Genomic DNA, 12,817 nt, shown 5'->3' on the forward strand with positions numbered 1-12,817 from the left:
CAGGAAATATGATACAAAATGTTTAATAATTATTGGTCTGTTCATTGAAGGAGACATAAAACCACTTTTCATCAGAACCTTGTTAAAGGAAGTATTAACATGACCTTACACTACGCCACAGCATTACACCTAACATTGCCATGACTTAACGACTGTTTTCTTGTAGGTAGAAGTACGAAAGACTATCAGTTGGTATGAAAATATAAACGAGAGCATAAAGGAATGTGAGGAGATACTTACATTCAATTTGCTACGAAATGTAACTGGAGAATAAGTGAATTTTGTGTAAAGGAAATGATTTTGGACTTTTGCTTTTGTTGCGAATTTGCCACCGCTTGTATCACTATGAGATGTTGCCAATTACTTACGTCTAATTACTTGGGCCCAATTACTTATGTCGATGTATTATTCTTGCTATTGTTCATTTAGTCCATGTCTTATTTATGCTATTATCAAATATTTAGAGAAGTTTTACTAAAGTTTTGCCAGCACCAGAACTTTAGTACATGGGTACATGAACCTAGTGTTTCCATGTGTCACTGTGTTACTAGACTGATGAGGATAATTATTTTTGTAGGATTTCAAGTATGCTAGAATAAGTTCCCGAGTACTGACAACTATCTAAGTGTTTAATAGTAATGATGCCTTAGGTAAGAAATTATTTTGGAAGGGTAACGTAAGAGGTAACCATGTTTTATTTGTTTATCTGGAGGGACATGCCACATGCCTACCCCCGTGATAGGTAACAAAAACAGAGTGAACCACGCCCACAGAACGAGCAAGCTTTGGCCACATACCTAGTCTGTTGGATGAACAAGAGAATAACACCCATAGGGTCACGTACCATACGTGACACGAATGGCGATCGCGCGGTACCCTAGCTGTCTGTGTCGCTTCTTCACTTTTCCGTTTCGCAACATAGTCTGTTCTACCCACGTTCATCTGTCAGCTTTCAAAAGAACAACGCCTTTTGGAATTTATTATCCAGGCGTATTCGAACACAAAACTATTCAGTTCAGCTGAACTAATACAGTCAGACGTTAATATTTCATGTCGAAGAAGAGTTCACGAAAACAATGTTCTGTGATCTCGGACGACAGCGAATCAGGCACCATCAGACGTCAACCGCGTCTAGCCCGCAGCTAAACCGCCAGTAAGCGGAAATCTCCGTTCAAAACGTTGAGGGTTCTTTGACACTATTTTTCCGTTGTATTTTCCGAAGGATTACCGCCTACTGACGTAGTAGCACTTACCTGTATGACGTGTCCCAGGACACTGTGGTATAACCAAGGATAGACAGAGTTTTCAGCAACTAGCTGGGCCCAATGAGTTATAGAAACGGCGAGTTTAGTCGCAAATGTTGAGAGGATAAAGACAGCGAATTTGGTCGCTCAGTAAAGTTTTCTTTCATTTATTTATTTTTTAATGAGAGATGTCGAGTTTGAAGAGTAAGTACGTAGCAGCTATCTTGGAGTGGCAGAATTGTCATATACACAGTTAAGTAGGCGATAACGTCGTGTCAACGATGCGTCGTGAACTATACCTTCATAAAGGAAAAGTCCTTCAGAAATTACGCTCAAATTAGTTTTTTCTAATCCAGTTCCTTACTCTTTCTGTTTCCATTATGGAAATTCTAGATTCTCTTCGAGTTTTGTTGTTCTCCTCTCATTAGCAACAGCATTGACAATTAACGACACAATCTACTCCTCACCTGCATAAAACTGGTGCCATTTTTCTTTGTCCATCTCACTTTATGGTGTTTAGCAAATATATTGATGCATGAGAAACTTATTGAACTCGGATGATTAGCCCAAATAGGCTTATGGTATTGATATGGTATGTGCAACAATTTAATATGATACTTGGTGCCTCATTTCTATATTTGTGCGTGTTAATGTAGTTTTAAACAGAACCCCCTGTAACAAGGCATCTAGCATGGTGTCACGCATAATCCCATTTCTGACACCAGTTGTACAGGATGGGCGTATGGGCAGGCGGTGAGCGCTATGGATTGAATAGGATAATTTTGAGATAAAGGCCATTTATTGGCAAAAGCATGTTAAAAAAGGTTCACATAGGCCTACGGAGGTGAGGGTGAGCCAGAGCGTAGAGTTTGGCGAGACACAGTTCGCGAAACTAACGAAAGTTGGCGTCGGTCAATTGGGCCGGTGTGAGCAGCATGCCAGCTGCGAAAAAACTAAGTGCTGAGCGCCACAGCCCCGGGAGAAGCGGGAGATGTTCACTGCTACAGGGCATGTGTCCAAGAGAGCTAGAAGACAAGAGTACAAGAGAGCGGGACAGGCGATGGGCGGCCGTGTATATTTGACGCACCACCCGGCTTCCTATGCCCTGATTGGTCGGAACCGAGAAAACCATGCAGGCGGCATGGAACTTTCCAGAACGTCGCCTGCTAAGCGATGCCTGGGGTGGCGTTACCTCGTCAGCGCGTGAGGGAGGCGCGTGTCCAAGGTGCCCTTCCTCGGTGCTGACTTCATGTTGCTAAACCGTGGGATGAAACAATTTACTGGCAGCTAACACTGCCAGCCATGGCTTGGTCGTAATGTAAAAATGAAGTTACCATTTGAAAGCTCATATAATAAAATAAAATCCCCTACTGTCTGGCTCATCCTTTACATACGTGTATGAAACACAACCGATGTAAATGGCGATATAAACATTTCGTTTTGTGCGGATAAATGAGGTTTGCACACAAAATTGAAATTCACAGTGGGCAACGAAATACGTATTGGAGCTTCTAGAAGCATTGTGATTCGCCTTGCAAGGGAAATTCCAAGGAAACAGAGCTACAAGATCTATTTTGACATATATTATACGGACATTGTACGTTATAGACCTAGTTGTATACCTATTCAAGCTAGGGATTCAGTATCAAGGAACATTCGAAAGGAATAGAATACCAAACTGTAGATTTCAAAATGAAAAGGGGCTGAAGGATTTTATTATATGGGTATTCAAAGTAATACATTACTACCGCTAACAAAGTGGACATTTCTTCCGTTTTGTATAAAGACAACAATATTGCATTTTTCCTGTTTACACTTGTAGGTGAGCTTTGAAAATCTGAAGTGAAAAGGTTTGACAGAAAAAATAGAGAACACATAATGTACCATGTCGTACTACTGTTCCTATATACGTGCAGGAAATGTAGATAACACTATTGACAGACGTCACATAGAGGTTACATAGAAATGATGGTATGTGAGGTTTTTTTTCCCATCTGACTGATACAACTGCAATAAACTCGTCGATTCTATACATATGGGTACTCCCTAAAAATGAACAGCAGCACGCCATTGAAGCAGAAGAATTGAAGCGCTCAACTGGCTCAAACTCTTCGTCAGATTGGTCTTGAAGTAAGAAATAGCGTGGTAGACCAACTAGCACAGATCCAGTATTGACCAATAGGCTTCAATATGAGGTGTCATCGTTACTTCCACAGGAGATTAGATATCCTTAGTCATGGTCACAGTGGAATGACAAGAGAACTATGTGAATGTAGGAGAGGTGTAAAGCAAATTTGTGTTTAAATGAAGATAAAAACTGCTTCCTTGCATTTCATACTATCCATTCCCGATAGTACCATTTATTCTATCATGACTGTTAATCATTTGACATTAAAATTGTTTTATACTCACAAACATTTGTTAACGGCCGAAATTTCACACCATTTTTCCTATGTGGAGAGTATCACGTGTGAGTGAATATAGTTTCTTTCACACACATTTGCATAAATGTTCTCTGTAAAGAAATATTTTTTTTGCAGAGTTAAGAAGGTATTACTTTGTAAAAAAATTTCTGACTTCCATGATTTTTATTTTATTTATCTTTGTGCTCTAGTCAAAGTCGGAATGAGGGGTTAAATCGATCCTTTATCACCAGTGTGCAGTTTCAATAGGTGATTATATCCTTGTATTGGTTTGCTAAAATATTTGAAAGCACCAACTCCTACAAGAAAGAAAACTAATTTCTGAAACGATGTAATATTCTCTTCATGTGATTAATTTTATCATTCTGCAAGAGAATAGCAGAATATTATTCCTGTGGAACAATTCCTACACTGAATGCACCAACGGCATAAGAAATATTCTAAGGAAGGAGTATTTAATTTTTATTTGAGCACCGCTTTGGTGTTCATTCTTTCATATGTTGCGATGCCCTATCCTGAAGTAATAGCTATTAAACCTGTGCAAGCAGCAGCGGACTTCAGGATAGGAGAATACACGTTTAATATCTGATTGTTGTTGTTGTTGTTGTAGTTGTGGTCTTCAGTCCTGAGACTGGTTTGATGCAGCTCTCTATGCTGCTCTATCCTGTGCAAGCTGCCTCATCTCCCAGTATGTACTGCAGCCTACATCCTTCTGAATCTGCTTAGTGTATTCATCTTTTGGTCTCCCTCTACGCCTTTTACCCTCCACGCTGTCCTCCAATACTAAATTGGCGATCCCTTGACGCCTCAGAACATGTCCTACCAACCGATCCCTTCTTCTAGTCAAGTTGTGGCACAAACTCCTCTTCTCCCCAATTCTGTTCAATGCCTCCTCATTAGTTATGTGATCTACCCATATAATCTTCAGCATTCTTCTGTAGCACCACATTTCGATAGCTTCTATTCTCTTCTTAGTTAAACTAGTTATCGTCCATGTTTCACTTCCATACATGCCTACATTCCATACAAATACTTTCAGAAACGACTTCCTATACTCTTCTATACTCGATCTTAACAAATTTCTCTTCATCAGAAACGCATTCCTTACCATTGCAAGTCTACATTTTATATCTTCTCTACCTCGACCATCATCAGTTATTTCGCTCCCCAAATAGCAAAACTCCTTTACTACTTTAAGTGTCTCATTCTCTAATCTAATTCCCTCAGCGTCACCCGAGCTAACTCGACCACATCCTCGTTTTGCTTTTGTTGAAGTTCATCTTATATCATCCTTTCAAAACACTGTCCATTCCGTTCAACTGCTCTTGCAAGTTCTTTGCTGTCTCTGACAGAATTACAATGTCATCGGCAAACCTCAAAGTTTTTACTTCTTCTCCATAGATTTTAATACCTATCCGAAATTTTCTTTTGTTTCCTTCATTGCTTGCTCAATATACAGATTGAATAGCATCGGGGAGAGGCTACAACCCTGTCTCACTCCCTTCCCAACCACTGCTTCCCTTTCATGCCCCTCGACTCTTATAACTGCCATCTAGTTTCTGTACAAATTGTAAATAGTCTTTCGCTCCCTGTATTTCACCCCTGCCACCTTTAGAGTTTGAAAGAGAGTATTCCAGTCAACATTGTCAAAAGCTTTCTCTAAGTCTACAAATGCTAGAAACGTAGGTTTGCCTTTTATTAATCTAGCTTTTAAGATAAGTCATAGGGTCAGTATTGCCTCACGTGTTCCAATATTTCTACTGAATCCGAACTGATCTTCTCCGAGGTCGACTCCTACCAGTTTTTCCATTCGTCTGTAAAGAATTCACTTTAGTGTTTTGCCGCTACGGTCGCAGGTTCGAATCCTGCCTCGAGCATGGATGTGTGTGATGTCCTTAGGTTAGTTAGGTTTAACTAGTTCTACGTTCTAGGGGACAGATGACCCCAGCAGTTAAGTCCCATAGAGCTCAGAGCCATTTTTAGTGTTTTGCAGCCGTGACTTATTAAACTGATAGTTTGGTAATTTTCACATCTGTGAGCACCTGCTTTCTTTGGGATTGGAATTATTATATTCTTTTTGAAGTCTGAGGGTATTTCACCTGTTTCATACATTTTACTCACCAGATGGTAGAGTTTTGTCAGGACTGGCGCTCCCAAGGCTGTCAGTAGTTCTAATGGAATGTTTACTCCCGGAGCCTCGTTTCGACTTACGTATTTCAGTGCTCTGTCAAACTCTTCTCGCAGTATCGTATCTCCCATTTGATCTTCATCTACATCCTCTTCCATTTCCATAATATTGCCCTCAAGTACCTTACCCTTGTACAGACGCTCTAAATACTCCTTCCACCTTTCTGCTTTCCCTTCTTTGCTTGGAGCTGGGTTTCCATCTGAGCTCTTGATATTCATGCAAGTAGTTCTCTTTTCTCCAAAGGCCTCTTTAATTTTCCTGTAGGCAGTATCTATCTTACCTCTAGTGAGATAAGCCGCTACCTCCTTACATTTGACCTCTAGCCATACCTGCTTAGCCATTTTGCACTTCCCGTCGATCTCATTTTTGAGACATTTGTATTCCTTTCTGCCTGTTTCATTTATTGCATATTTATATTTTCTGCTTTCATCAGTCAAATTCAGTATTTCCTCTGTCACCCAAGAATTCTTCTAGCCCTCGTCTTATTAACCACTTGATCCTCTGCTGCCTTCACTACTTCATGCCTCAAAGCTACCCATTCTTCTTCTACTGTACTTCTTTCCCCAATTTCTATTGTTCCCTTATGCTCCCCCTGAAACTCTGTACAAACTCTGGTTTCGTCAGGTTGTCCAGGTCCCAACTCTTTAAATTCCCTCCTTTTTGCAGTTTCTTCAGTTTTAAGCTACAGTTCATAACCAATAGAGCGTGGTCAGATTCCACATATGCCCCTGGAAATGTCTTACTGTTTAAGACCTGTTCTAAATCTCTGTCTTACCATTATATAATCTATTTGAAACCTGTAGTATATCCAGGCTTCTTTCATGTATACAACCTTCTTTTATGATTCTTGAACCAAGTGTCAGCTATTATTAAGTTATGCTATGAGCAAAATTCTACCAGGCTGCTTCCTCTTTCTTTTCTTACCTCCAATCCATGTTCACCTACTACCTTTCTTTCTCTTCTTTTTCCTACTGTTGAATTCCAGTCACCCATGACTATTAAATTTTCGTCTCGCTTCACTATCTGAATAACTTCTTTTATCTCATCATACATTTCTTCTATTTCTTCGTCATCTGCAGATATAGTTGGCATATAAATTTGTATTACTATACTAGGCGTGGGCTTCGTGTCTATCTTGGCCACAATAATGCGTTCACTATGCTGTTAGTGTAGCTTACACGCATTCCTATTTTTTATTCATTATTAAACCTACTCCTGCATTACGCCCATTTGGTTCTGTATTTATAACCCTGTATTCACCTGACCAGAAGTCTTGTTGCTCCTGCCACCGAACTTCGCTAATTCCCACTATATCTAATTTTAACCTATCCATTTCCCTTTTTAAATTTTCTAACCTACCTGCCCGATTAAGGGATCTGACATTCCACGCTCCGATCCGTAGAACGCCAGTTTTCTTTCTCCTGAGAACGACGTCATCTAGAGTAGTCACAGTCCGGAGATCCGAATATGGGACTATTTTACCTCCGGAATATTTTACCCAAGAGGACGCCATCATCATTTAACCATACAGTAAAGCTGCATGCCCTCGGGAAAAATTACGGCTGTAGTTTCCCCTTGCTTTCAGCCGTTCGCAGTACCAGCACAGCAAGGCAGTTTTGGTTAGTGTTGCAAGGCCAGATCAGTCAATCATCCAGACTGTTGCCCCTGAACTACTGAAAAGGCTGCTGCCCCTCTTCAGGAACCACACGTTTGTCTGGCCCCTCAACAGACACCCCTCCATTGTGGTTGCACCTGCGGTACGGCTATCTGTATCGTTGAGGCACGCAGGCCTCCCCACCAACGGCAAGGTCTATGTTTCATGGGGGCAATAGTCTTGCTAATAGTTTTACAGTTAGTTTTACTGTTAGTTTTACTGTTAGTTTTACTGTTAGTTTTACTGTTTACTAATAGTTTTACTAATTTCGCACAGGTGTTACACTGTAGAATTTGATGGACAATAGCGCGGATTATAACAGAGTTAATTAATGACTAATGACTTCGAGATGACTGGACAAGAGAAGAAACCTCAAAACTCAAGTAGATCTAGTAATTCAGTTCTCAAGATTTCCCTCAAAACAAGACGTTCCTTAATGCGTAGAATAATACTGCAAGCAGTACAATTAAATTTAGTATGGTCCACATGATTACATTACTCTTGATTGTAAATGTGCTGAAGGCACGAATTCCTTCCTGTTTAATGAATTTTTCAAAACAAATGATAACAAAGGGCCGGCCGCTGTGGCCGAGCGGTTCCAGGCGCTTCAGTCCTTAGGTTATATAGGTTTAAGTAGTTCTAAATCTAGGGGACTGATGATCTCAGATGTTAAGTCCTATAGTGCTTAGAGCCATGTGAACCATCTGATAACAAAGGATTCTGCATGTGGTGAAGGTTCTTAATGTAACCAACAAATTAATTAAGACTGTACTCATTAATTAAGGTTCCGGGCTAAGAGACCGTGGTCGAACAGCAGAAATTCTTCCTCCTGACGTTTCTCTGCCAACTGCGGGCAACATTTCCCGAGGTGAGTCAAAGACTGGCAGCTGGGACGTAGAGATCGGGTTTATATAGAGCAAGTGGAGGGCGCCACATCTCTCCACTTGCTGTCGACAGTGAAACTAACTCTTACTAACGTCATTTCTCTCGATCAAACGTAATCGATTATCGCATTGTCGATAGAAAGTAGACCGCCATGTCTTATCTAAATTTAAGCCTTCTACTTTTCTGTTAAAATTGTTGTAGTGTATATAAATGTCTATGACTTCTTTGTACATACGTGGATAACAACGCGATGTTTTAGCTAGCACGCATCTCTAACTAAATTTTATTTCATGATCACAGTTTTCAGAAACATGTTCCGCTACGTACGACATGTCGGTGTGGCCCAGACGACAGTTCCTTTTGTGGTCGGATAGAATGGCATTGACCCTTCTTTTCATTGCTCCAATATAAACCTCAATAAAATTACGAGGAATTTTATACATGCCAGGGACTGCGAAAGGGTGTCGTGCGTCTTTCGCCGATCTTAAGCATTCACTGATCTTCTTGGGAGCCCCAACATACTCGGTTAGAAATCCTGTGTAGTTGTGATAAGGTTTATGTCGGATCAACGAAAAGAAGTCACAATACCCGCCTAACCGAACACAAAAGGAACCGTTGTCTGGGACACAACGACAAATCGGCTGTAGCGGAACATGTTTTTGAAAACTGTGATCATGAAATAAAATTTAGTTAGATAAGCGTACTAGCTAAGACATCGCATTATTATGCACGTATGTACAGAGAACCCATAGACATTTATAAACACCAGAACAATTTTAACAGAAAAGAGGAAGTCTTAAAGTCAAGTAAGATATTACTGTCGACTTTGTGCCAACGATGTGCTATCATCGAGAGTAATGACGTTAGTTAGTAAAGTTTCACTATCAATAGCACGTGTCGAGTGGTGAGGCCCTCTATTTGCTCAATATAAACCAGACGTCCACTTTCCAGCAACCAGCCGTTGACTCACCTCGGAAAATCTTACCTGCAGTTTGCAACGAAACGTCAGGTGGAAGAATTTCTATAGTCGGACCACGGCCTCTTAGCTCGGAAGTCATAATTAATGAAGACTCCGGCCGTTAAAGCATACGTGTTACAATAAGAATCCCTACTTAGCCTGTATTGTTTTGAAGACAGAATGTGCCCTGTGGTTGATGCCAATTGTCTGATAAACAAAACAACTTTTAGCTTACTTGTGCAACCGGTTTATACTGTTGCAATTCCGATCACTAAGTACTCATTTCTCTATTGTCACAAGCTGTTTTACTTTTGAAAATAACTGCAGAGCTACAGTGCCAATTCTGTATAGCACAAGTTGTGGAAAAACTGCAGTAATCTCCTCTCAAAAATGGTCTCGAGGAGAAAGCTAAACACGAAACTCAAAATTTGTGTGCACGTCGTATTCGACGTATGAAGCTACTTGCTATAGCATCCACTGCCATTGTAACCACTGCAAACTTGGTGAGGGTTAGCACACTATAAGACATGGACACTGTATTGAATTACTTTGTCTGAATGAGAAGACACGGCGTTAATTCAAGGTTTATAACGAAATTATTATTCAGTTATATACATACAACACGCAAACTGAAGAAAAATTGGCTGCACAATTTTAAGAAATACTAGTACATATAATACTGCACGTAATGGCGGCTATTAGCGTCCCTTACTGGCTCAATGTCAAATGAAAAGAATCTATCATAATTACCTTTGCCGTGCACCTCGCTCCAGACTTCTACACTGTTCCCAACCTGTGATACTTTTTGGGTGAACGTATATTACTTGCTGTAACAGCAAGCAGTTGGTCCTTCTCCAACAGCAAAACATACCAAGAAGCCATGCATTGTCCAAGTTGTGCAGCAGCGCCGAAACCGCACCATTGGTTGAATATGAACCAATATTAGTTATCGTCAAATGATTGAAATGGCTCTAAGCACTATGGGACTTAACATCTGAGTTCATAAGTTCCCTAGACTTAGAAGTACTTAAACCTAACTAACGTAAGGACATCACACACATCCATCCCCAGGGCAGGATTCGAACCTGTGACCACAGCAGGAGCACGGTTCCGGACTGAAGCGCCTAGCTATCGTCGAGACACAAATTTTCTGGGTTGTAATCCATTACCAATATCAATCATAAATACTTTGTCCGATGCACAGCAGTCTTAGCTCACATAGGTTCACTACCAGCGAGTTGGCTCAGTGGTTAGCATATTGGACTCGCATTCGGGATGAAAACGGTTGATACCCACTTCCGGTCGTCCTGAATTATGTTTTCGGTGATTTTCCTGAACCGATGGGACAGTTGACCTCGCTGTTTGGTTCCTTCCCCAAATCGACCAGCTAACTAAAAGTTCACTTGTTAGCAACACAGACTCCCAGAACCTGGTCATTACTGCTTCTCTGATAAACTCGCACTACCGTCTGATACTTGGCGCCTGAATACTGCGCTCCGACGCCTCAAGTTCTCTCATTGACGGGGATTCCCCGTATGTAATTCACTACCTTAAAGACGAGGTCTCTGAGCACGTTTAAAGATACAGTTAATGTAATAATAAATAATGATACCCTTTCCAGAAACTCAGATATTATTACAATTGCCCTATTACATACAAATAACATACGAAACAGTTTATTAGTTTCAATATTTAGCCACTAATTGGCAACACACATCAGGCACTTGGCCGCTCTATGGTTTCGTACACCCAGCTGCCGCCAGATAATGGTAGCTGACTGTAGTGCGACTCATGTTTCACACTGGTAGATGCCAGGTGCATACACCTCTCCCATTCTTGCGTCCACAGCTCGGACTGAGTTGCCACTACTCAACCTGTTACTTCCTCTTTCTTGGGACAGTTACTCTAATATGACATTGTCTTCATTAAGACATAATTACAATGTATTAGTATATACCTCCTTCGCAGTATTACACTCCAAGGGGAACCCAGATGTATACCTATATCTATTATACACTAACAACCAACTAGTGTTCTGGTATCAGTATATTTCCTTGTTATTAATTTTTCTAGCCAACAACCACTTAATGCTTTATTCTCCGCATCTCAGTGCAGTCTTTTGAAGTTATAGTTCTTCCAAAAATTATATTACTTAGTTTGCTAATGTACGTTGAGCTAATATATGGCCACTGTTCAGTCCCTAAACACGCTGTGTCGTTCCTGCTTCCACTGGAAGTAACCATTTTTTCCAACACGAGGCGCCATATGAGTGTCCATTCTGTTTAACGTGGCCACTGCGAATCACGTAGTTGTCACATAAAAAATATCACATGTCAGAACCTAGCGATGTGTGTGGTCTATAGCTTGTTTCTAGAAGGAAATGTAAAATGAATGGAACTGTGCTGAAACCACAAAGCAAGCCCTCGAGTGCTTGGGAAAAACAGCGTCATCACGTACAGAAACGCTGGTATATGAAAATAAAAACCCTGAGTAACATCGGGAAATTACTTTTATATTTCAATAAATTAAATTTAATTCCTTCTGAATAAAATTTCAATAACCCAACTGAAATTAATATCACAACCGAAAGCAAAAACCGTCTGGGACGACACCACAGATCTCTCGTAGCTCTGGAACAAGAACATCAGACACAGCTAATAATGTCATCGTTACGTTACTTTTCTACAATACATATCTTTATGACTCAGCGGGCTCCGTGATAATTTGCATTTTAGGTACGGACTCTACTCCAGAATGATTATAAGCTATTTTTTAAAGCTCTAAGTCATACTGCAGAACACATCGAAAATATGCAACGAGTTTTACAGGTTCTCAAACAATGTTCATAAGGTACACTTCTTACTGCATTTCCAGGGAAGGATCAGAAGATGGTTTGTTGATCAAAATGATACTCATCATCGCAAAGACATACATGTGTTTTTGACGCCATTAAAAGCTGCAAAGTGCGAAAACTATCGCACAGTTAACAACTCCGGCATCTGAGTTGCTGACTAGAATAATATACAGAAGAATGAAAAATGAAAATTGTTTGATTACGTTCTATTTAGCTTTAGGAAAAGTAGAGGCACCGGGCAGGCAAGTCTGACTTGCGGTCAATAATGGAAGCAAGACTAAAGAAAAATCAAGACACGTTTATTGGGTCTATCGACCTGGAGAAAGCGTTCGACAATGTAAAATGGTGCCAGATTATCGAAATCCTGATAAGAGTAGAAGTAAGCTGTAAAGAGAGACGGGTAATATACAATATGTAAAAGACCAAGAGGGAATAATAAGAGTGGACGACCAAGAACGAAGTGCTTGGATTAAGAAGGGTGAAAGACAGGGATATAGTCCTTCAGCCCTGCTGTTCAAACTGTACATCGAAAAAGCAACGTGCAACTCAAAGAAAGCTTTAGGAGGGGAATTAAAACTCAGGGTGAAAGGATATCTATCATAAGATTCGCT

Source organism: Schistocerca piceifrons, chromosome 3, assembly GCF_021461385.2.
Source record: "Schistocerca piceifrons isolate TAMUIC-IGC-003096 chromosome 3, iqSchPice1.1, whole genome shotgun sequence".
NCBI classification, from domain to species: domain Eukaryota; kingdom Metazoa; phylum Arthropoda; class Insecta; order Orthoptera; family Acrididae; genus Schistocerca; species Schistocerca piceifrons.